The following is a 26,789-nucleotide window of genomic DNA, read 5'->3' as shown; positions in this document are numbered from 1 at the left end:
ATACACTTGTAGAGAAATGTTTCTACACCTACAGGGTCACTGGCAACAATATTGTGATCTTTGCAGTAGTTTTCCCCACCCTCTAGTAGAATGTGAATTCCTTGAGGGATGGGACTTTTTTTTCCTTTATTCATATCCTTAGCACTCAGCACAGTGCCTGGCATAGAGTGAGTGCTTAATAAATTTGATGACTGATTAAATGACTATAATAATAAATTTTGTGCAGATAGTTCAGCCACCAATGGGAAATTTGAAAGTTAAATTTGGTATTTTATCAACACTATCTTTTTTGGGGAGATAGGGTCTTCTCTAAATGCCTAGTATAATGACTCACAGCATGTCTGAATTTTTGAAGGCTATACTAGGGAAAAGAGAACTCTGGAAGATCTTGTAATTATGGAAAGCACTGGCTTGGGACCTGCCACCTGAGGACCCAGTTAGCCAGAAGATTGGCTATCATATGGTAACATTTTTGAGTACAACAACCCATGAAACTGTACAGGGGTTATATATGGGTCCTGATAATATACCAAACTAGAAGCTGGTCTTGTGCCCAGCTCATTATACATTCAATGTCATTCGTGATACAATCACTCATTGTGTCATTCAATACCATTGTGGAAACATGCATTTTACTACCATAATGGGGAGTGTGGCACTCTGGCTGAGACAGAATGTGTGGTGGGATTATAATGGAGAGGATTCGATGGAGTGGGCTCACAGGTTAGCGAGCAGGCAGTCCAGCAGTTGCTTTCTAGCCATGTTACCGACCTCTTCATCGAGTTGTCTTTCCTTGGCAAACTTCATTAACATCTTGGAGGGGATCTCCAACACTGTACTGTTTCTTAGCAGCCTTGGCTGACATCTCTGGGAGCTTCTCAAGCTGACCATCCTTGTCTCCCATAAACTAGAACATGGGAACATTGAATTGTGAAGTGGCAATCCATTGGAACATAGCTTGGAGCTGCTTCTGCAGGTTGCTGGTGGAAGACTGGTTGTTAACAATGACTTCAGGCCCAGGGTTATCATGATATCAGGGGGACATCATGGCATACTGGCCTAGAAATGAGGGGGCTTGCCTCCAACTTGTTCTTCCAGCTCAGTGAGGTCTGCCCCGTTGTCGCTGTATTTGGCCATGATAAGGCACAGTTTCATCACAGATTTGACCAGCTGGTCAATGAACTGACGGTTGACTTGTTTCATTCCACTGATGAAGTTAAATTCTCAATGGTCTTAGAAGTGTTCCTCACCCCTGTTGGACCACTTTGATGTAGAGGAAGAGACTTCGGACTTGGATTCAGCCCGTTTGCTCACCTTCACATTGCTCATCCAGGCAGAATGGACTGTCACTCAGGAGTTTCTGGATGAGCATCAAACCAATGTTAGACATGTCCAGTTTTTGAGTATCCAGCTCTTTGGGTAAAGTGGATGGGCTGGCATGTTGGCCATCAGTGCTTCATGATTCCAGATGTTTCATGGAGAGTACCTTGGAATTCTAGTCGCTGCCACATCTCTCATAATGGGCACTCTGGGCCATACTGTAGCCCATTGTGGATGTAAGTTTAACATTCAGGGACAGTTTCTTCCTGACATTCTTTGCCCTTGGCCTTCTGGGTCAGATGGTAATGGATCAACATCAGGGCTGACACAATCAGGTCCTTGGCCAAAGAATCAGTGGAAGGGCTAATCTTCTCCCTCCTCTCTTCACAGCAGGTTCTTGTTTTACTGCCATTATTGCCATTTATCCTGTTCTGGCCACAATTTTGCTTTTGGTTCCATTTAGTGAGGCTTTCTTTGAGGATGTGCTCGCTGACTTTCTCGGCACTGCTCGGGTAGTCATAGCATGGTTCAGGCCTCGCTTTCCCTTTTTCTTTCCCTTTTCCCATCATCTCAGCTTTTAAGGCAGAAATTTCAAGGCTCTTGTTCTTACCATCACAGGTTCCGGCTTTCAGCTGTGCAAAGGCTGCCATACACTGGGGTTTTGTTTCTTTTTTCTCCCCAAGGAGGGCAATGACTAGGCGTTTCAGCATAGCCTCCATGATGTCAACTGCATTCTTTCTGCCATGTTTGAACAGGTTTCTCTTTACAGCACAGACAAAGTCACTGTCACACATCAGGACTCCAGTGATGTTGTGTAAGTTTTTCATGCAGGAATCGATGAATTCAGACACAATCTCTTTGGTGTACTTGAGCAGGACTCTCTTCAACACGACACAGGCTGGGATGGGCTTGCCAGAATTGTGTACTTTCAAGGTCTTCATGACGGAGACCATCATGTCAGAGGCCACTTGGTTGGCATACACCATGAGGCTTTTGCTGATGGAGTCAGCAAACTCTTTACTGTCTTTCTGGCAGACCTGTTTGTCAGATCCTCCCTTGCAAGGCTTGGATTCAGTGTATACGAAGGCTTTGCAGTCTTTCGGTTCAGGGTCTCCAGGAGGGCTACAAAATTCAGCAGCAGTTACTTCTACTGCATCGTGGGCCATTTCGGAGGCAATCTTGCTGACTGCACTTCGGGGGCTGTTCTTGCATTTGTCTCCATTGGAGGCAGAGATGGAGTGGTGTGAGCATTTACTTCCTCCTTCTGAGAGCTTATCCTTGATGTCCTTGCGTGCCATCTGGATCACAAGGGAGAACAGGCGGTTGACGTATAAGGAGAGGTCATCTAAGGAACATTCCTTCTCAGGAGATGCTCTCTGTGGGCAAGGTGACTTAGGGCTTGAAGGACACTGATTGTTGTTGTTGTTCTTGGCCTTGCTTATGCCCACTTTGTGGGGACGTTTTCCCCTGCAGTCCATGCTCAGTTAGTCTGTGAAGAGGCTGTAGCAGTTGTCTTTGTTAGGATGGCTATGGTACCCGCCTTTAAGGTGGGTACCGCACTCCGACTGTGCTCCCAGCTAGAGGATAAGGGGCACAGAGCGTGCTAGAAGCCGAGAGAGAATTTCTGAAGGTCGTTAAGGAGCCAACTGAGGACACTGATAGGGTCCGAGGTGCTTATTTGAAAAAGCACACGGATCCTTCAATTTCTCCGTGTCCTTGATGATGATATCCTTTTCCTCCAGGCTTTCCAGATCTGTCTTTCCCTCTGAACTAGGTCCTCTTTCCTTGTCTTTGTTATCTACATTGAGGGTTGATAGGTCAACAAAGCAAATCACTTTTCGAACCTGATCTTATTGTCCTGATGAGCTGTAGAGATCAACCTTGCAGACTCCTCTATGACTATGTAACCTGTCAATATTATCAGACATCTTTGCAATAGCAGAGTGGTACAGTGCTTCAGAATGGAGAGCAAGTTTTCTTTTCCCTGTGAGTGGTGATTTGGTGCTGAGATGACCCTACCAGACTGAGGAGATGTTGCTTCCTTCTTTACCTCTCCATACTCCCGGAGTGCCTCAGCAGTCAGCCTGAGGCTGGAATTTAACTGGCTGGCATCATCTGTTTCCATGGTGACCAGTGACCTCACAAACCATGGGAGTTGGCAATAAAAAAACAAAAAAAACAAACACCTCTCTGTAATTGTGTTTCTGTAACTTGGCTAGGATTGCATACCTAGGAAGTGTGTAGAGTGAGTTTTGGGGAGCTAGCATCTCTAGAAATCACTCTAATGAGCAGACAGGAGATTGATAAGATGCTGACAGGACGCGGCTTTGTTGATGAAAGAGCATATAAAAGGGTAAGGGGGAGGACGGGGAGGGGAAGGGAAAGGCTCAGGGCAAAATGTCTCTCTCTTTACGTGTAAGCACACAGACTTTTATAATAATATTGACACAAGATCCTTCCCTTTCTCTTGTCCAATCCCATGTTGAGGGGTGGGGTGGGGTGGGGTGCTGCGAAGTTCACAAACTTGAGTGTGTGATTTTCAACATTACATACACACCATGAACTGGTGATGTGACTCAGGTAGTCTTTTCTGGGACTGTATAAATGGAGATTTTATTTATTTTTCTTTATAAAAAAATTTATTTAATTAGTTAATTTAGAACATTTCCCCTTGGTTACAAGAATCATATTCTTTCCTTCCCCTTCCACCACCCCTTCCTGTAGCCCATGTCCAATTCCATTGGGTTTTACATGTGTCCTTGATCAAAACTAATTTCCATATTGTTGATATTTGCACTAGTGATCATTTAGAGTCTATATCTTCAATTATATCCCCATCAACCCATGTGGATCAAGCAGTTGTTTTTCTTCTGTGTTTCTACTCCCACAGTTCTTCTGAATATGGATAGTGTTCTTTCTCATAAATCCCTCCAACTTGTTCTGGATCACTGCATTGCCACTAATGGAGATTTTATACCTTTGGACTTTATCTCCCAGAAGTCCCTAGTATTTCCCAAAATTCCCCTTTTCTGTGTCCTCCTGTTCTGCGTGATTGTATTTAAGTGGCTATAACTCCTTCTTTCTCTTTTTTCATGTGCAACTGCGCTGAGTTCAGTGCTTTAATTATTATTAATAAAACTTTGTAAAATATAATACCTAGTTACTGATTATTAAATTTTAGAACCCCCAGGACAGTAAGAAAAGTTACATTTGAAACTCCATGTTCCTTCCTTCCTGGCTTCTCCAGGACTATCCCTTCCTGGAGCTGGTCTACTTCCCAGACTACATATAAGCTGTTCTCAAGGTTTTTTGAAAAACAGATCAGGAAAACTAAAAATTTTATGAGGAGGGGGCAGTTGTATTCTAAGTCCCTAGCTCTTTCTGGAGTCCACAGAAGTATTTGGCTAGATTTGAAACCAGGTTCTCCCAACTCTAGGCTTACTGCTCTATACACTGTGCTATCTAGCTGCTCTTTTTTTTTTTAAAATATTTTAGTTTTTATTTAATGGAGCAGTGCAATTTAACAGTGGATAGAGCACCAGGCCTGGATTCAGAGACTTATCTTGCAAAGTTCAAATCTGGCCTCAGGCACTAGTTGTGTGACCCTGAGCAATTTACTTAATTCTATTTGCCTCCATTTCCTCATCTGTAAAATGAATTTGAGAAGGAAATGGCATACAGTGCCAGTATCTTTGCCAAGAAAACCACTAATGTATCTACAAAGAGTTGGACAGGACAGAAAAATGACTGAAAAGCAAAAAAAGTTAAACTAGTGATATTGTGAGCCTTTTGAAAATAGAAACACATGTGATAATAGAACCAGGATGGAGTGGTAAGAAACAGTATGGAGAGCTTTCCTCTAAACATATCTAGAAAATGTACTAGACCAAATTCTGATGAGGATTTCTAAAAAAAGTCATGATAATTCTTTTGTCCACTCAGCTTGGCATAGGAGACAGAAAGGTGTGTGGACACTGGGAATGAGATCTGGCCAGAAGTATGCATGAGAGCACTCCAGAGTTTAGAAAAAGGATATGCACCATGGCAAAAGGAGGTCACAAACATAGTCCAAAGCACCACCAAACTGGTATGGGGACATTGCAATAAGGACAAGTTCCACCTAGCTGCTTTGTGTCTCCTACTACTGAGTTCTGAGTTATGGATCCAGGACAAGGGTAGGATAGACTTTATTTTATCGCCAGAGAAAAGGTATAAGTTACAAAGTATTCAAAGGAGCTCTTGAACAACTATGTATAAAACAGTCAAATAGCCTATTAGACTCAAAAAGGCTTCCTGAAGAAGATTTCTAATCATTGTGGGCTGCTGAAAAATATCATTGCATCCTAATAAAAGGAGGAATCCATTGAGACATGAGAAGACATGAATTAAAGTGGAATGAAATAAATAGAACCACAAAAGACAATGTAACACAGTGGATAGAGTGCTAGACTTATAGTTATGAACACTGGGATGAAAATCTGGCATCTTGAACACATTAGTTGTGTGATCTTAAGTAAGCCATTTAAATTCTATGACCATAAGTTTCCTCATCTGTAAAATAAGGCGACAAGGGAGTTCTTGTCCAAGTGGACAATAAAATGGTGGGTTAGCCATTTTCGCCAATTTCCACTCATTTGTTCTTCCTCGAACTTTGTCCTTTCTCACTCCAAAACAAAGGGAAATTATGAGGCAAAGGTAGAATAATTGAAGCTGAATTCAGAAGATAAGAAAACAAGAAAGCCATTAAGGTCTTTTGGGTTTACAATGCATGGGTCTAATACCTGAGGTGCACTCTTGGCACTCCTTCCTTATGAGGCTTCACCTCACACAAATCAAACTGCAGACTTGTGTCTAGTACCTACTTATGGATTTGGAACCTTCTGCAGAGACTATGACACAATGTCCCATCCCCTGGCCATTTCTAACTCCATTGCAAGGAAGAATAGCTATTAAATTTATGTAACTATGACGATGAAAGGCACAGGGAATCAGACATCCTTCTATATTCAGTAAATCCTGAATTAGGAAAACCCCCAAAGCTACAGACATCTTGTTAGAATACCCAAACTACTTTCTCTAACCCTGAAAAGAGTGACAGATACTGAGTCCTCTGAGCCAGAGAAAGAAAGAATTGAAAGCCATGGATGATCTGGAGTAGGAGACCAATATGTATGACCCTACCATACCTAAAGGAAAGGGGTCTAAAATTTATCTGAGGATAATTAGCATTTACTATATGTTTAAGTAAGCTTCTTAAATAAATTTTACTAAATTTAGATCTCTGCTAAAAATCCTTCCTTCTATAGAAAGCTTTTCCTGATCCCCCTTAACTTTAATTTTATTCTTCTATTGATTATTTCTGACTTAGTTCTGTACTTAGCTTGTTTATACATAGCACTTTGTAAGTTGTATTCCTTATTAGACTGTGAGCTCCTTGAGAATAGGGATTATCTTATAGTTTTCTTGTATTTTTGAGCACCTAGCACAATTCCTGGCACATTTTGGGTACCTAATAAATGTTTATTGACAGTGATTGCCAGGCACTGTGCTAAGTGCTGGGATACAAAGAAAAGCAAAAGTAATACCTTCATTTGAAGAGTTTGCTAATGTATAATAATAATATAATGTATAACCCAGTGGAACCTGGAGCTCCAGGAGGGGGGAGGGAAGAAAGGAGGGGAAATCATGAATCATATAACCATGGAAAAAATATTCTAAATAAAAAAATAAAAAATAGGTAGGCTAAATAAAAATGCATATTTGATGCATTCATGCCCATAACATATTTCTCCACAAAACACAACTCTTTCCCACGAATGGAACATTAAAAGATTAAAAAAGAAAGAACATAAAAGGGAAGTGGTGGATGCAGAATTTAAAGAAATAGAAGTAATGGTGAAAGGGCCTCCTTGAAATACTATTGAGTGTCATTCTCCAGACTGCACTCAAGACTTTCTACACCATGCCCCCAAAACTTAACTTGGAAGCTCACTCCATTCCTTAAATTAATATATTGTAAGTATTTTCTATTTCTGCGGCATCTCCCACTGCTTGGTTGACTCCTCTCAAAACCTCTATTTAAAGAGGGTAACCAAATCAACCATGTCTTAATTCCTTCTCTGGACTTTATCATGCCCCCATTGGAACCTCATTTCTGCTTTTCATCTTCCCTTTATGTTTTACCTTCTTCCATCAGAATGTACACTCTTTGAGGACAGGACCTGCTTTCTTTTTGCTTGTGTTTGTATTCTCTGCATTTAGCACGGTGCCTGACATATGTAAGTGTTTATTAAATGCTTGCTGACTGTTAGACTAACTAAACCTTACAACCTTCCTACAAAGAATTAATGTGTTTTGTGGAACAGAATTGTGGAATGGTAGAGTGTACAAATCATGAGGAAGAAGTAGAGAAAAGGATGTCATGTATGACATAGTTTCTCAAAGGGCAACAAGGTAGTGCAGTGGATAGAGCACTACACCTGGAGTCAGGAAGACCTCAGTTGAAATCTGGCTTCACACATTTTCTATAGATGCAGGACACTGGGCAAGCAACTCAACCCCAATTTGCCTCAGTTTCTTATCTTACAAAATGGGGATACACTGGAGAAGGAAATGGCAAACCACTCCAGTATCTTTGCCAAGAAAACTCAGTGGACAAAAGCATTAGAAATTACTGAATGCTTGAACAACAGTTACAATAAATAGTCCTTCAGCAAGAAGGAGGGTTAAAGAATTGTGGGAGAGGTAGAAAAAGGTAGAGATTAAAATGGGGAAATAAAATAGGGAGGTCTAAATTTAATGAGGAGAAGAAATCCCACTGAAGACCCAGAGAGGAAGAGGTTTGTGTCTTTTATGGGATATAGGGACATAATAAAGAGTTGATTATGGAGGGAGTTGGTTTACAGGATTATCACTGCTTCTGAGGTGTTGTTTCTCCATGAACAATATCCTGCCCCAGAAAGAGGGAAATTTGAGCTCCCAGGAGTATAACAAACAACCAGAAGGGTGAGAGTGTATATAACCACAGAGGATATTACATAGCATATGGGAAAGAGAATGATTATTGGGAGGGAAAAGAGTAGTCCTGGACCGCAGAATTTGGAATATAGTCATTTCTACCATGAGGCAATACTTCTATCTTTGTTACCTCCTCACAAATCTCTTATTTTAAAGTGAGATGCAAAAAAAAAAAAAAAGAAAGAAAAGAAAAGAAAAAAAGAAAGGGTCAGAAGGACATGAACACATGTTAAGCATTTACTATGTGTTAAACATTTACAAACATTTACTAATTTGATCCTCTCAGCAAATCTTGGAGGCACATGCTACTATTATCCTGTAAATAACAATTTGCAGGTGAGGAGACCGAGGTGGACAGATTAAGTGATATTAGTATGTGAGGCCAGATACAAATCCAGGTCTTTCTAACTGCAGGTCCAGCACTTTATATTCACTATGGCTCCAAGTTGCCTCCAAACAGTGGGATGTTCAAAGGTACACAGAAATTTGTTAGAGGAAAGAGGTATAACAGTACTTTAGAAACTTTATTTCCACGAATAATACAGAGATGAAAGAAGTACTATAAACCAGGGATTCTTATCTTGGGATTCACAGATTTGTTAGGGGATCCACTGTTAGATTTCAGAGGGTACATGAACTTTAATGGCAAAAAATTTTATTTTCATAACTTTTTACTGAAATTTAGCATTTCCTTAATTATAAAAGTAGATGACAAGCCACAATAATATTAGACTTTACCAGTATGCTAAAGTCCTCTGTGACACAACAAAGTTTAAAAATTCCTGGTGTGGAAAATAATTCAAAGAATACAAGTTCAGGAAAAAGTAGTGGAAATGAAAGATTGATGTTAAGAACAAGATAAAGAAATGCTTTGAAAAAGTTATGGATACTAAGTGTCGTAGCACAAACTTGCAATAGAGATTGAAGCTAGTGGATCACTTGAGTTTAAGAATTCTTAGCTGCAGTAGGGCTAAAATCCATCAAGCATCTGCACTGTCTGGCAGAAATATGGTAAGGCTCAAGGAGAGAAAGATCATTGCGTAAGGAGGAATGCAGTAACCCAGGTTAGAAATGAAAAAGGCCAATGTTTTGCGCCAGTTAATAGTGGGATTCACTCCAGGAACAGTTACTATGCTTCCAGTTTGAGTAAGATAGGGAGATGTGGTCTCAAAGCAAAAAAACAAAAAAGAAAAAAGAAAAGAACAAAAACAATTTAATTTAAAAAGAAGAGAGGAAGAGAGAAACGAATCATTTAATTGATAGGATAAAAAGAAAGGTAATATAGGGGAAAGGTATAAATTTTTAATTATTCCCAATTCCACTGGGTTATACATGTATTATCACTCAAAACCTGTTTCCATATTATTCATTTTTGTAAGAGAGTAATCTTATAAAACCAAAACCCCAAATCATATACCCAAATAAACAAATAATAAATCATACATTTTCTTCTGCATTTCTACTCCAACAGTTCTTTCTCTAGATGTAGATAACATTCCTTTTCATAAGTCCCTCAGAATTGTCCTGGATCATTGGATTGCTAGTAGCAAAATCCATTACGTTTGATCATCTCACAATATTTCAATTACTGTGTATAATGTTCTCTTGGTTCTTATTTCACACCACATCAGTTTGTGTAGTTCCCAGAAGCTGGGATCTTTGGGTTTATCAAACACTATATTACTGAGTTCATTACCCATAGGCTACTCCATTGATCCCCATTGCTAACTCTTAGCCAGTACTAGATTGTTTTGATGTTTTTATGGTCACTACTTTATAGTACAGTTTAAGATCTGGTACTGCTAGCTCACCATCCATCACATTTTTTCATTTAGTTCTTTGGATATTCTTGAACTTTTGTTCTTCCAGATAAATTTTGTTATTATTTTTTCAAGTTCTATAAAATAGTTTTTTTTTGTAGTTTGATAGGTATGGCAGCAAATAAATTAATTTTGGTAGGATTACAATTTCTATTATATTAGTTTATCCTACCTATGAGCAATTAATGTTTTTCCAGTTGTTTAGAACTAGTTTTATTTGTGTGAAAAGTGTTTTGTAGTTGTATTCATATAATTAATTCCTGTGTTTATCTTGGTAGAGAGATTCCCAAATATCTAGAGTGATTTTAAATGGAGTTTCTCTTTCTAACTTTTGTTGCTGATTATTATTGGATATATAGAAATGTTGATGATGTATGTAGGTTTATTGTGTATCCTGCAACTTTGCTTAAGTTATTAATTATTTCCACTAGCTTTTTAGTTAAATTTTTTAGGATTCTCTAGCATACTATCATATCATCTACAAAGAGAGATAGTTTAGTTTCCTCATAGCCTAATTTACTTCATTTTCCTTTTCTTCTCTAATTGCTACCACGAGCATTTCTAGTACATTAAATGATTCTGGTGATAATGGACATCCTTACTTCACTCCTGTTCTTGCTGGGAAGCCTTATCCCCATGGCAGATGATACCTACTGATGGTTTTAAATAAATACTATTTATTATTTTGAGGAAGGGCCAATTTATTCCTATACTTTCCAGTGTTTTTGATAGGAATGGATGTTGTATTTTGTCAAAGGCTTTTCCCTGCGTCTTTTGAGATAATCATGTGATTCCTGTTAGTTTGATTATTAATATGGTCTATTTTGCTGAGGGTTTTCCCAATATTAAACCAGCCTTGCATTCCCAATATAAATCCCATTTAGTCATAGTGACTAACTCTCATGATCACTTGCCTTGCCAGTATTTTATTTGAGACTTTTGCATCTATGTTCATTAAGGAGATTGGTCTATAATTTTCTTTCTATGCTTTTGGTCTTCCTGGCTTAGATATCAGTACCATATTTATGGCATAAGAACAATTTGGTAAGACTCCTTCTTTGCTTATTTCATCAAATAGTTTGTATAATACTGGGATTTAATTGTTCTTAAAATGTTTGATAGAATTCACTTATGAATTCATCTGGCCCTGGGGATTTTTTCCTGGGGAGTTTATTGATGGCTTGTTCAATTTCTTTTTCAGAGATGGGATTATTTTAAGTATTCTTTTTCTTTTTTTGTTAATCTAGGCATGTGTATTTTTTAGAAATATTCATCCATTCTACCTACTTTATCAGATTTATTATAATATAATTATGTAAAATATCCTTATAATTACCTTAATTTTCTCTTCATCAGAGGTCTCAATACTTTTTGAGCCAAATATTCTACCACTAGACTTTTACCCTCAAAGAGATCAATGGTAAGAAGACAATTCTAATATACTTTAAAAAATTTATAGCAGCACTTTTGTGATAGCAGAGCTTTGGAAAAGTAGATGCCCATTTATTTAGGAATAGGGCTAAGCAAATCAATACATGCATATAATACAGTAAAAGTATAATATAAGAAATGATAAATGCAATAAAGAAAAGCATGAAAAGATCTATATGAACTGAAGCAAAGTAAGCAGATTTAAGAAAACAACAGATAAGACTACAATGTAAATGGAAAGAACAACAAAAAATGTTAATGCCATAAAATTATAAAGAATATATATGGCTTGAATGAAGATTTATGAGAAAAGACATCCTCACCCTACATCTTTGAAGAAATGGGGTGTCCAGAAGTATTGTATATTATACATATTTTCAGACTTTTTCAGTATATGGATTAGTTATGCCAATTTTTCTTCTTTTTTTGTTTTGGTCTTAAAAACTATTTTTTTTTAATATGGCATGTCTTCTTTGAGGGGGTGAAGTGTATTTTGGGAATTGTGGTAACTGGAAGAAACAGAAGACATCAATACAAATTTATTTGAAATAGAAAATAAATTATAGTACAAGAGCCCAGCCCTTTCATTAAAAAGTTGAAGAAACAGTGACTCAGAAAGCTTAGATGAATTATGCAGGGCCACATATTAAGTATTTAAAGTGGAATTCAAGCCAAAATGTATCAGTCTAAAACTATGCACAACCCTCTCCACTACTCTGTATTCCTTCTTCATAGAAATTCAAGTTCATTGAGGCCTCAACATACTTTTCTACTTCTTACTTGAATTTCATGGGCGATCTAATTTAAGATTACATATTGGATTATTCCACTTTCTTAACAATTTTAAAGGAGTGAGATAAAAACTAGATTTCTTTTGTTTTTGCTTTCTGCTTATTATAAGTGAATTGTAGTATTATTTCACATGATTGTCAATAGTTTGCTCCTATCCTCTTACCACTTTTCAATTAGGGAAATTAATTTGAATGTATATGTATCACACATGACATATATGTATACATGTGTGTATATATGTACATAGTATTCTTCCTTGAATAACCAATACTTATCCATTATTTTTCCCCATTTGACCACTTTCATTTTTATCACTGGTACATTATTAATATTGTTTGTGCAGAAGCTTTTCAGTGTCATGTAATTAAAACTTTATTTTGACTTTTAGAATTACCTCCATTCGTTGTTTGTTAGGAATATATCTCTGTAATTCTGAGAAGTATGTTATCTGCTTCTCTTCTAATTTTTTACTATTATGATTTTTAATATTAAGGTAACCTGTCCTTTTAGAATGCATTGTAGAATATGTTGCAAGGTATTGGTCTAAGCTTAATTTCTGCTAGATGATTTTTGAGTTTTCCCAGTTTTTTTTACTCAAATAAGGAGTTTTTCCTTGAGTAATTTTCTACTTTATCAAACAATGGGTTAATAATTCCCAATATTTTTGATTCTTCTTATGGGACCTGTTTAAAACCACAAACCTCTTTTATGCTCCTTTAAAAATATAGATAATACATTTTATTTCTGAAGCTGTCTTATTTTCTTCTGAATTCTAATCTTTCCTCTTATATGCATTCAAAAAGTTCTACTCTTTTTTCTTTTTAGTATTACAAAAAATCCGTAAAACTTTGGACAGTGTCTCCTTACAATGTGGGAGCAGAGCTCAACTTTAAAATAAAATTCAAAACCAAGAAAAAGGCTAAAAATAAGCAAACAACAAAAAGAGAACTTTAATATAAAAACATAGTTTGAGGACAAGGAAAAGCAAGATACAAATTCAGTAGAAGACAACAATATGAAAACAAGTATAGCAAAGCCTCAAAGAAAAATGCTAACTGGACCCAACTTAAAGAAATAAGAGAACTAGAGAAAAAATTGGGAAAAGAAATGAATGATGTTATAAAATCATTAAAAAAGAATGAAAAGGTTGGTAAAAGAGGCATGAAAAATAGAGAAAATACCTTTGAAAAGATAATTTGGCCTACCATTAAAAGAGAAAGAAAAATTCAATGAAGAACAAAACTCTTTAAAAAGCAGAATAGGCCAAATAGAAAAGGAAGTAAAAAGCTCCATGAAGAGAATAAATCCTTAGAAATTCTAAATGGGCAAGTTGAAGCTGAGAACTCTGTGAGACACCATGAAACAATAAAACAAAAGTCAAAAGAATGACAAACAGAAAAAATTGCAAATTATATCATTGGAAAAATATTTCAATAAATTATCAAGGAAAACTGTACTCATATCTTAGATAGCGAGGGTAAAATAGAAACAGAAAGACTACCTTGATCACACTTCCTAAAAGAATTACCAAAATGAAAACTTCCAATGACTTTATAGCCAAATTCCAGAGCTTCCAGGTCAAGGAGAAATTGTTGCAAGCAGTTAGAAAGAAAAAAATTCAAATATCGTGGAGCCATAATTAGGATCCTGTAAGATTTAGCAACTTCCATGTTAAAGTAGCTAAAGGGCTTGGAATAGATGTCCCAGAAGGCAAAGGAGCTAGGACTGAAATCACGAATCATTTATCCAGCAAAACTGAATATAATTCTTCTGAGGGGAGGGGAATGACTATTTAGTTAAGCAGAGGACTTTCAATCATTTCATTCAAACACAAGATTCAAGAAAAACATAAAAATAAAACATCAAAGACAAATCATAAGAGATTTAATGAAGTTAAATTGTTTACATTCTAATAAGGAGGATAATTCATGCATCTTCTAAGAACTTTATAAGTATCAGGCCATTTATAAGGAATCTACATAGGCAGAGGGCATGGTTCACTTTCATTGGGATGATCTAAAAAATGAATGATGAAAAAGAGGGATGACCAGGAAAAGGGGGGGGGGAGGTTATATAGAGTGGAGAAAATTTTCTTACATAAAAATGCACAACAAAGAACTTTTATAGTGAAGGGGATAATGGGGGTAGGTGGGGGATGCTTGAACCTCAATTTTGCCAGAATTTTTTCAAAGAGGGAAGAATTTATGTAATAATAATAATAATACTCAGTTGGGTTTAGGAATTTATCTTACCCAATAGAGAAATAGAAGAGGAAGAGGATACAGGAAAGAGGGTGTGTGATAAAAGGGAGGGTGGATTAAGGGAGTCAGTGATCAGAATTAAAAATAGAATTTTACGGAGGTATAGGATAAAAAGAGAAAAAACCAATTGTTAACAAAAGAAAATAGGATGGAAGGAACTATATTGTTAGCAATCACAACTGTGAACATGAATAGAAGGGGATCCCCCTTAAAACAGAAACAGATAACAGAATATATTAGAAATTGGGACCTAACAATATGTCATTTAGAAGAGAGACACTTGAAACAGTAAGATATACACATGTATTCAAGAGAGGTAAAATTAGGGGCTGGAGAAGAAGCTATTACTCTTAGGCTGAAATAAAAAGACAGGGGCAGCAATCACGATCTCAAAGTAAAAGCAAAAATCGACCTAAATAAAAGAGATAATTTTGCTAAAAAGTACCTTAGACAATGAAGCAATATAAAAAATTTTCACAGTATGTTTCTTTTATAAGGGCCTTATTTCTCAAATATATAGAAATCTAACTGTCGACTTTATAAAAATAGGAGCCATTTCTGAATTGATGGTGAAAATATATGGATAAACAGTTTTCAGAAGAAGAAATTAAAGCTATCATCGTGAAAAAATGCACTAAGTCATTATTGATTAGATAAATACAAATTAAAAGACCACTGAGGTACTACTTCATACCTATCAGAAACGAACAGTTCTAGAGGGGAAGAGGAAGAATAGGTACACTAATGAACATTTGGTGAAGTTGTAAACTATTTTAACCATTCTGGAAAACAATTCAGAACTATCCCCAAAGGCCTATAAAACCGTGCATACACATTGACCCACCCATACCATTACTAGGTCTGTAACCCAAAGAAATGAAAGAAAAATGAAAAGGAACTATGAACAAAAATATTTATAGCAGCTTTTTTGTGTGTATGTGTGGTGGCAAAGATTATGAAACCTGGGATGGATAGGGGTCAGAATTTGGAGCTCAACATTTTTTTTAAAAAGAATGTTAAATAGGTAAATAACAGTTTACTTATATTTATATGTAAACATATGTACATATATGTTATGGCATATGATTGTGATGTAATACTTTTGTGCCATAAGAAACGACAAACAAAATGATCACAAAAATACCTGGAGAGACATACAAAGTGAAGCGAAGTGAACTGAGCAGAACCAGGAGAACATTGTATAGTATTAACAATAATATATGATGATCAACTGTGAATAACAATTATTATTAACAAGGCAAGGATTCAGGATAACTCCAAGGGACTCATGATGAAAAATAATATCCATCACCATAGAAGGGATGGACAGAGTCTAAATGCAGATCAAAACATATCATTCTTCTCTTTCTTTTCTCCATGAATTTTTCTTTAGTGTAAACAATATGTGTCTTGTTTCACAACATGATGAACAGGGAAATATGTATTATATGATAATATAGGTATAATCTATATCATATTACTTTCCTTTTGGGGGAGAAGGAAAGGATAAGAGGAAGGGAAAAAAGAATAAGAGATATTTGGACATAGCTAATGTGAGAATTTGTTTCTCTTGGATAAGTATGTTTGTCATTTATTAAAAAATTATAACAAATCATTATATCATGTTATAAATTAATTTTTTATATATGAAAAATAAAATAAACAGTAAAATAATATAAGAGAAATTATTTTTAATATATTAACTTATTTTAATTGATTCCAAAGTAGAATTTTAAAAAATTGATCACATCAATGATATGTATTCTATACTATTACTTAAAAGGGGAAGAAATGAATTGTGTCTAAACTTAGATGTAGAAATGTAAGAAGTGAAAGTGATTGGGGTTAGGGAAGGGCATTTGCTTTTCACTCTGGTTACTAAAAAATCAAATATTAAAAGCTTGATGGTGGAAATGGGAGATTATGTGAGAGGACAAAGCATTGCAGAAATCTAGAAACTTAGAGATAAAAATATTTTGTAAAGTGTTGGAAGGGAGGAAAGAGACTTAAAAAGGATACCACCTGAAATGGACTGAAACAAGGAGAGTGACAGAAGGCATCTTTCCACCCCTTCCTCTCTGTTTCTGGTTACAACAGAAAGAGACCCTTCCTTTGCTTCTTGCTGAACTTATTCCTTTATATATTATCTCTCAGGAAAAAACAAGAGGGATAAATTAACATCTATTATTCTATGATCCTGTGAACTTATCTTTAAACAGGAAGATATCAAAAGGACCACAGGTTGCCTTTGAATATAAATAATGCCAGTGGCATGCTGGAAACAGCTTATATAGGCTTGGAGAGAGTCAATTGTTCAATGTTCCATGTGAACATTTAGATCTTGGAAATCAGCAAACATCACAAATCAGAACTTGATTTATTGTTTTGTTGACTTTTTAGACTTAAGAAAGTAATAGAGGAAATACAAATAATTGTAAGGGCTAACTGGGAGGAGTTTGACAAAAGTGAATATAATGCAGGTTAAGTTTGTATGTCATATGGGCATCGCCACTCTCCCACCCCTTCACTAGTTGTTAAACCAGCACACACTGGAAAAAGCACATATCTAAGTATGGAGCAGCTCATTTATGGTAGTGTATGTTGCCATTGTATGTGGTATGGTAGAAAGGTCTAGGTTGGAGTATAGATTCCATCAGGTTCCTTCCTCTATTTCCTCTTAATAATTGGGTATTTATTAAAATTGCAAAAGATCTGAGGCTACTTAGTTCAGTCTATGCCTTAGTAAGTGACCACCTTAGACTTTGTTTCAAGACCTCCATTAAGGGAGGCTCTCCCTAATCCCAAGACATCCCATTCTATTTTTGGATAGCTTTCAATGTTAGAGGGCAGCTGGGTGGCACAGTGGATAGACTACACTGCCTGGAGTCAGGAAATCTTACGTTCAAATCAGGCCTCAGACACTGTGTAACCCTGGACAGGTTACTTAACCCTATTTGCCTCAGTTAATTCATCTGTAAAATGACTTACAGAAGAAAATGGCAAGCCTCTCCAGTGTCTTTTCCAAGAAAACCAGAATGGGATCACCAAGAGTTGGACATGACTGAAACTGAACAACAAGAAAAAATTATTAGGAAATTTCTTTACCTCAAATCTAAAAATTTCCCCTTCTTTTCTCTAAACTTTCTCCCCTATTTTTGCCTTCTGGAAACTAGCAGACACTCTAATCTATCTTCAGGTCTTTTGTGATGCAAAACCCAAGTAACTATACCCATTAGGCTAACTAGAGGAGCTCCAAGGCACCTTTAGTCTATCTTTTTGGACTGCTCTTTTTCTTACTGACATGTTCATAGCCCCACCTCTAGCTGAGTCACAGTTTGAAATTCCTTTGAACTCTATCATGGCCCCTGGTCACTAAGCTTGTGTCTACTTCAAATTATCTTAGGGATTCTACTTTGCAAAGTGAAACATAGCTCTGTGGATAATGCTCATGACTGCCTTGAAAATTAATTTAGGAGCATGACTGATCTTTGTCCTATTTCTCCCCAGGCAGCCCAAATCCCTATATTCTCTATAGATACACATGTAGATTATAAAATTTTGCAATATGCTTTATAAAATACATTCAAATTTTCCCATTTTTCCATTTCTACATTCAATTGTCAGGGCTTTTTGGATGTTTGAATGGAAAGGATGTGGCTTTTAGTTCTTAAACATAGAAAATATGTCCCTACCATAAATAGAAGGAAGTATATATATTGTTTATCTTATTTTTTGGAGAATAGAAATTCTAGTTTTTAATCCCTTAAAGAAAAAATCCAAACAAAATGTGATTTTTTTTCCCCTTGGGAGGTTCATTTCCTCTTCATTACCACACACACACACACACCCCTAATAATTATAGCTATTATTTATATAGTGCTCACTTTTATGCCATAAACTGTATTATTTTATTATCTCATTTAATCTTTACAACAACTCTGGGAAGTAGGCGTTATTATCATCTCCATTTTACAGATGATGAAACTGAGGCAAATAGAGGTTGATCCAAGGTCACACATGTCTTGTTAGCCTCTGAAGCCAGATTTAAAACTTGAGTCTTCCTGACTTCAGAGTCCAGAACTCTACCCCTTGTGTCACCTAGCTGCCTCATATACATTCTTTTTGAGATAGAATTCAGCATGATTTTTCTTGCTATTAGGAAATTGGATAAAAACACTGCTACTCAAAAATAAGGATCTAAATTTGAAACTTCTGTGTCTCCTCCACTACTCTCTTCTCTTTGCCCATCCCAGGTCATTAAAATCTAGGTGAAGTCAACTTAAAACCAAAGTGGGAAAACCCTCATGTCTCAGTGGTGTGGGAAATTAATATTAATCTATATCCCTTTTTGGACCCCCAAACAACCTTTTGATATTAAAATTTTAAAATGTTTGATCTTAGACTGAAGCTAGAATTTTATTTCCCTGAGACCATGGGTGGAGTCCTCTCTCTTTTTGTTAACCATGTTGGGAAATACCCCTCATGCATTGTGCCTCAATGCTCCTGGGATCTGGAAGACCCACCTCTTGCTTGTCCTGATTGAGGTCTGAATTTTCCCATCAGAGAGGCTCAGGAAAGGGATATCACAAAGAGCATAAATTGATGGAGGGGACAGGAAGGCCTCTTTTTCCTCTTTTTGCCGGAGAAGCCTGAAAACTACTCATCCACACACTTGGCTTGTGTTTCTCTCTCTGTCTCTGTCTCTTCCCCTCACCTCATTAACATACAGTCTCCAGGATTTTTAATCATACCATTCTTCATAAAAACATTTTCTGAAACAACAAAGAGAAAATGGTAGATATACATTTTACTGCCTTTTCCTTTGACACTCTAGTATAAATAAGCAAGTATCCAGAAGAAAAATGACCTTAGATTTTAAGTACAATGGTATTGAGGCACATTAGTGGCATGCATATATTCCCACAACTCGTGGAACCTTATGGATTAGAAAGCCTTTCAAGAGAGAAGAGATGTAGATCTTCATTCATAGGTTTCTAGAATCTCTGCTCAAAATCTTACTCTTGATTACATGGGTTCTTGGGTCTCAAAGCTGCTTCACCTCTTGAGTAACTGTACATTTGTGTCTGTCTGGGCTATATTATATGTCTCAGCTTCCAAATGGATTCAGCGTCTTCTACTAGTCCAGTAGCTACTTTTCAAAGTTATATAAATAATGAAGGGATAGAAGAGGTGAGAAATATTTCCTTTCTCCCTGCAGGACTCTCTTCAACAGGCAGTTCCCAGGTTTCTTGAACTGCTGAATTTCTGAAATTCACAGAGATCTTACATATTGGAAGCACTCTAGAGGCATCACTAATTTGTTTGCTCAGTCAATCCTTTTTCTGACTTAATCAGAGAGATGTTTATGGCTCATAAAGGGATCAGGACACATACACATCTTTTACTGTTAGTTTAACACTACATTAATATCTTGTGATTACATTCTGGGTCTTTTGAGAGAACATCAACTGAAGAGGATAGGAATCACATTATCTTTTCCCAAACTCCCACTATATTAATATTTCTTTTAATTATTTTTAGGATAATAGAGGAGAAACTTGCTTTCCCCAAAACTTTAACACTTGGATAGATGTCACCTAATCAATGCTCTCTCTTCAACTCTGCAATTTACAATCTATCCATACCTTTTTCATCTGTGCAACTCTTGACCATAACCTCCTATAATTCCTCCAGTTGCAGTTCATGCAGAATAATGATCTCTTGACATTCTGCGGACACCAATATTGGTTATGTGAGACATCCACTGTGTGGGTAAATGTTAAATTGCTACACACTCACATCATTTAATGATGGAATATATAGACCCAAAGTTGTAGCTGGGCTAAGAGAAAGGAGGAAGTCAGCATAGGATTAAAGATTTCCAATGAGTAATAGACTGAGCAAATTAGCCATAAGTGGTTTAATGAAGGTTGATTGTTTACTGAATGTGCATAAAAGGTAAGGAATCCAAGTCTGCTTTATAAGAAGAGTGGCAGAAAGGCAGACTCTATCCCCACCTCTTCTCTGTAAAGGCTTGGAGTATGATGTGAGAGAGAGTCTTTTTTTGGGTCTCACTGGGGTGCAGGACAACCCTATAAGCAGAGTTTATCTGCAACTAACTGCAGTAATACATAAATATTGGTGACAAGAGCTTGGTTATGACACTTCTGAAGTAGTGTTGAATTGTTCTTTGGCCAGCAGCCACACTTTTCTTCTCTAAGTAGTCATTATGGAAAAAGGTGAGAATCCATCAGAGGGAGACAAGGGAAAAGGATGTTTGATGTTAGCCCCTTCATGGACATGATAAGAATCAAAAGTGTTAGTACTTTTAATTAGAGTGCTTACCTCTCCATCCCAATTCTATTTCTTTTACTAAAGTTAGTTCAGTGATTTTGGATTTGCTTAGTTAGTTCTGTGAAATTTCCTCAATTTATTGATTAAAATTTGCTTTACTTTTCTTTTCCCTTTTTCTAACATAATACTGTTTGTATAATAGATCACCAGAGTGAATTTTTCAGTCTTGGCAAATGATGATGAACTACCAAGTCCCAGAGTGGGATAACAATCTGCATCCATGGAAGGAGCTCACACCTAACTAATGAAATCACTGATCCTTGAAGTTGCCATCATTTGAATGTAACATGGGTCAGTGCATTCCTGAATAAAATGAGTGAATTCTATGAATATGGCATATGGAAAAATATTTTTGAAACTATGTGGGTGTATTTAACTTAATACTCAAATAGTTCTTTTTGAGTCTTGTTCACTTTGTTACCCATAAGACAAAGTGAGTTGAAAAGTTACAAATAGATTATAAAGTTATTTTATAAAAGAACACCCATCTCTTTGGAAATCATATTCTAAGAATAAGTCTTTAATTAACTTGATCAGGAATAAAAGGAAGAAAAACTAAATGTCCGGAATAAATGATGAAATCACAATGGAGAAGGAATAAAAAGAATTATCAGAATTTGTGTTCTGGACATGGCCGGATGTAGACTGATCTCCTTGTTCTTATTAAGGTTTGGAAAAAAAGCGAGAACTGTGTAGACTATTTAACATTGACTAAAAAGGAGGTTTTCTTAACAATAGATTAGAAAAGATATTTTGAGAATACAGTATTTCAAACGTGGTAATGATTGGCCAAATCAGATTGGCCAAAATGACAGAAAAGGAAAATGATGAATGTTGGAGGGGATGTAGGAAAATGGAGACACTAATGCATTGTTGGTGGACTTGTGATCTCCAACCATTCTCGAGAGCAATTTTACACTCTGTTCAAAGGATTCTAAAACTCTTCATACCCTGTGATCCACTACTAGGTCTGTAACCCATAAACATAAAAAAGGGGAAAAGGATTTATTTGTACAAATATATCTTTTGCAACTCTTTTTGGGGTGGCAAAAATTGGAAATTGAGAGGTTGTCATCCATTAGAAAATTTGTAATAGAGTACTATTAAGCTTTAAGAAATGTTGAGCAGCATGATTTCAGAAAAACCTGGAAAGATTTACATGAATTGATGCAAAGTGAAATGAACAAAACCAGAACAGCAATATTTTAGGTGAACAACTCTGAAAGACCTATTTGTTCTCAGTGATACTGTGATCTAAGGCAATCTCAGAGATTCATGATGTAAAATGCCATCCAACTCTAGAGAAAAAAAAGAATGAGTCTGAATGTAGACCAAAACTTACTATATTTCACTTTATTTCTTCTCCTCTTTTTACTGAAAAAATGTTTTACATGATTGCACATGTAAAATCTGTCAGCTTGTTCATCATCTCAGAGAAAGGAGAGATGTGGGAGGAAATTAGTGGAGGAAGGTGAGAAGGAAGGAGAGAATTTGGTATTCAAAATTTTAAAAATTAATGTTAAAAAGGAATACAGTATCAATTCTGTTGAGCACAATAGCAGCAACCTTTATGCTTGTCTTGGCATTAATTCAGTTGAGCCTAAGTGTCTTGCCTTTATATGTCCTCTGGTGGCATTGTTCTGTTGTAGGCATTCTTCTCTTTTCTCTCTGTACGATTTTACTTGGTGATCTCTTCAGCTCTTAGGGAGTTAACTATTCTTATCATTATACTGATAATCACCAGATTTACAGATTCAGTCCTAATTTCTCTGATAAGCTCCAGTCCCACCTCTCCAGTTGCCTTTAAGACATTTCAAATTTGATGTCACATAGATATCTCAAATTCAACTTATCTAAAACAATTCATTATCTTTACCCTCAACTCCTCTATTTCTATCTTTCCTATTACAGTGCCACCATATTCCTAGACACCCAGTTTCATTAATATTATTGTTAGCTTTGATTTCTCCTTTGAATCTACCCCATATCCACTTTAGTGCCCAATCTTGTCATTTTTCCTTCACAACTTCCATAATGACAAAAGGGACTGTCATTATGTTCCTTTTTCACCATTCACATAGACATCACCGGTGTATGAACCTTTATGTATGAACACTTCTTGCCTGGTCTATTGAAATAGCCTTTTAAATTGATCTCCCTACCTTATGCCTTTCCCCACACTGATCTCATCCTCCAGTTGTCAAAATGATCTTCCTAAAGCACCTGTCAACCCTTATTCAACAAAATCCATTATTTTCCCATTTTCTCCAAGATTCAGTATAAAACCCACTCTTTGATATTTAAAGCCCTTCACAGCCTGTTCCATTACTGCCTTTCTTCTCTTCTTGTACTTTCCTCTCTTCCATGCACAATATGTCTAGTTATCCTGGTCAACTTGTTATTTCTAGCATGGGGAACTTCCTGGAGTTGCATTAGCTATTCCTCACCTTTGAAATACTTTCCCTCCACTTCTCTGATTCTTACATTCTCTGATTTCGGTCAGGAGTTAGCTCAGAGTCTGCCTTTTGAGGAGGATTTTTTCTAGTCTCCTCCTGTAGCTCGTCCCTTTCCAGAGATTAACTTCCATTTGCAATGCATATATCTTGTATGTTCATAGTAGTTTTCATGTTTTCTCCATAGTTAGAGAAAAGGAACAAATTAGGAAACTAAAGTTGAGGTCTAAATGTGGTCCTCTGCACCTTTTTTTTTCCCTTTACCATCAAACTAAGAGTAATTTTACATTTTAAAATACAATAAAACTTCATTTAAAAATATAAAACTAATTTTTTGCTTGCAGGTGGTACAAAAACAAGCAATATACAATTGGCCCACGGGCTATAGTTTGCAGACCCACTCTATTAAAGTGAACTCCTTAGGAGAAAAAACAATTTTTTTACTTTTTTTTTCTTTTTTGTATACTTGTATACCCAGCTCTTCACATAATGCCTAGTATGCAGTAAGAGTTTAATAAGAGTTTCCTGCCTGACTCATTTATTAACTAATTTGAAGATTGTGTTAATTTACTTTTTTCTTTTCATCTTTTAATTGCAAATCTAATGGGCAGCTAAGTGTCACAGTGGATAGAGTGCCAGGTTGGAGTCAGGAAGACACATTTTTGTAAGTTCAAATTTGTCCTTAGACACTTACTAGCTGTGTGACTCTGGGCAAGTCAGTTAACTCTGCCTCAGTTTCCTCCTCTGTACAATGAGTTGGGGAAGAAAATAACAAACCACTCTAGTGTCTTTGCCAAGAAAATCCCAAATGAGGTCATGAAGAGTCAGACATGACTGGAAAATGACTCAACAATTACAAAAAAAGAGACATCTAGATTTGAATGTCCCATAAACTCAAATTATCCCTTCAACTTCTTCCATCTTTTTAACTTCCTTACTAATGTTGAGGAAACCACAATTTTCAAGTCATATAGACTCAGAAGATTTTGTACAAATAAAACCAATGTAGTCAAGATTAGAAGGAAAGTAGAAAATTGGGGAAATTTTTTATAGTCAGTTTCTTGAATAGAGGACTAATATCTCAAATATATAGTTAACTTTGTCAAGTTTATAAGAATTGAGCCATTCTCCAAATGATAAATGGTCAAAAGATATGAACAAGCAGTTTTTGGGTAAAGAAATTGAGACTCTATAGTTATATAAAATATTCTAAATAATTATTGATGAGAGAAATGCAAATTAAAATAACTTTGAGATATCATCTCAAACCTATCAAATAGAAGGGGAAAATGACAAATGCTATAGGAAATGTGTAAAAATGGGTATACTAATACACTGTTGTTGGAACTGTGAACTGATTCACCTATTTTGAGGAGCAATCTAGAGTTATGTCCCAAAAGTTATAAAACTGTGTTTATCCTTTTACCTTAGCAATACCACTCTTAGGTCTATTTCCCAAGGTAAATCAAGGAAAATGGAAAAGAACCTATAGTTATAAAATATTTATAGTACTTCTCTTTGTGGTGGCAAAGAACTGGAAATTGAGGGAATGCCCATAATTTGGGAAATAACAAAACAAGTTGTGGTACATCCTTGTGATGGGATACTACTGGGTTGTAAGAAGTAATGAGCAGATTGATTTTAGATTGCATAGAAAGACAGGTGCATGCAATAATGAAGAGTAAAATGAGCAGAACCAAGATAATGTTGAATACAATAACAGCAATAACATTTGAAAAGTAACTGTGAATGACTAAGCTATTTTAAGTATTATAAATATTCACATAAGCTACAAAGGACCTTTTAAGAAAAATGCTATCCACCTCCAGGGAAGGAAATGATAAATAGAAATATGTACAATATGGTTTTACATACATACATACACATATGTGTGTATGCATATATCATTGTTAAATGGTGGCCTTCTCTAGTTTGAGATAAGGAGGGAGTGGGATAGCTTGGAATTTTAAGTATAACAATTATAAATAAAAATAAATTTCAAATATTTTAAAGAATAGAAAAAGAAACAGTCATTCTCTTGCTCACTATTTCTTATTGCCCATATATAGTAAATTGTCATTTCTTGGCATTTCAATCTTTATAATGTCTCCCTTTTCTTTTCTTTGGTATTGCTGCTACCCTGGTTCAGGTCCGTCCTCACCACTTTACACCTGCATTATTGAGATAACTTTCTGTCTGGACTCTGTGACTCAAATCTCTCTTTCCCTCAATCCATCCTCCACTTATGCTTCCTAACATGCAGATCTGATCATTTACATATACATTGGTATGTCTCTGTTATCTCCAGAATCAAGTATAAAATTCTCTGATTTTTAAAGCCTTTTAAAACCTATTCCACTTCCAGTTTTCTGATCTTATTATACCTTCCTTCCTTCCATGTACCCCATGATCCAGTGATGCAGCCTCCTTGCTGTTTTTAACATAGGATTCTCCATCTCTGCCTCCCATGTCTTGTATCTCTGTCACCGAGTTTCCTTGGCTTCCTTCAAATCTCAGCTAACATCTACATTAAAAAAAAGCTTTTCTGAGTCTTCCTTACGCTTAGTATCTTTCAGCTAAAATTATCTCCAATTCATCCAAAGTTGTTGGTAAATTATCTCTTATTATTAGATTGCAAACTCCTTGAGCTCAGGACTTAGTCATATATTGAAAATATCTGAAATAGATCCAAATAGGGTGAAAATTCTGGAGTTGAAGTCCATACTTTAATATGGAAGTATGGAAGAGAGTTCAAATTCCATTTATCTTTCTTCCTAGTCTTAGAATCATCATCTACTATAAAAAAGAAATAAATATGGCTTCTGTTTTAAGGAGGGAGTTGAATCAAAATATCTCAATAATGACTTTATCATGGATGACAACAAGTTATATGCCTCCAAAAAACATATTAATAGTTCCTTCATCTTGTGGAATCTTTTACCAATGACATTAAAATGTCATTTGGACTTGATAAGTATAAAATTATTAACATGCAACAAGGAAGGATAGAAACTGCAGGTTTTGAGCTTTAATATGAAAGCCATTCTGAACCATTGGATGAAAGCAACACCAATAAAAATATCTTGGCAAGACCTATTAAATTAATATTATCAATGAAAAGGCTGTTACCAAATATATTGAGACTTATTGGCATCCTGAAATAAAAACTGAATTGAAAAATTTAGAGTGATTAATATCTTCTTTTTTTTCTTTTTTTTTAAATTTTATAGTATTTTATTTGATCATTTCCATGCATTATTCATTAAAGAAAAAGATCATTTTCTTTTCCTCCCCCCTACCCCCCCTTAGCCGACACGTGATTCCACTGGGTATCATATGTG

At 35.9% G+C, this 26,789-nt stretch overlaps 1 protein-coding gene and 1 pseudogene across 1 annotated transcript in view; one reads left to right on the top strand and one right to left on the bottom strand.

Annotated features, from left to right (window-relative positions):
- Positions 1-610: 610 nt before the first annotated feature.
- On the bottom strand, positions 611-3,415 carry LOC100022117 (A-kinase anchor protein 4-like; annotated as a pseudogene).
- A 75-nt stretch (positions 3,416-3,490) lies between these two features.
- KCNH5 (potassium voltage-gated channel subfamily H member 5) overlaps positions 3,491-26,789 on the top strand; it is a 584,985-nt gene continuing 561,686 nt past the window's right edge. Inside the window, exons 1-2 of the transcript XR_457421.2 lie at positions 3,491-3,673; positions 21,138-21,325. The gene's annotated coding sequence lies outside the window, so the exon portion shown is untranslated. Of the gene's footprint in view, positions 3,674-21,137 lie in introns of the transcript that reaches the window.

This window comes from Monodelphis domestica, chromosome 1 (genome assembly GCF_027887165.1).
Source record: "Monodelphis domestica isolate mMonDom1 chromosome 1, mMonDom1.pri, whole genome shotgun sequence".
In the NCBI taxonomy this organism is placed as follows: domain Eukaryota; kingdom Metazoa; phylum Chordata; class Mammalia; order Didelphimorphia; family Didelphidae; genus Monodelphis; species Monodelphis domestica.
This window is presented reverse-complemented; position numbering and strand designations above follow the sequence as displayed.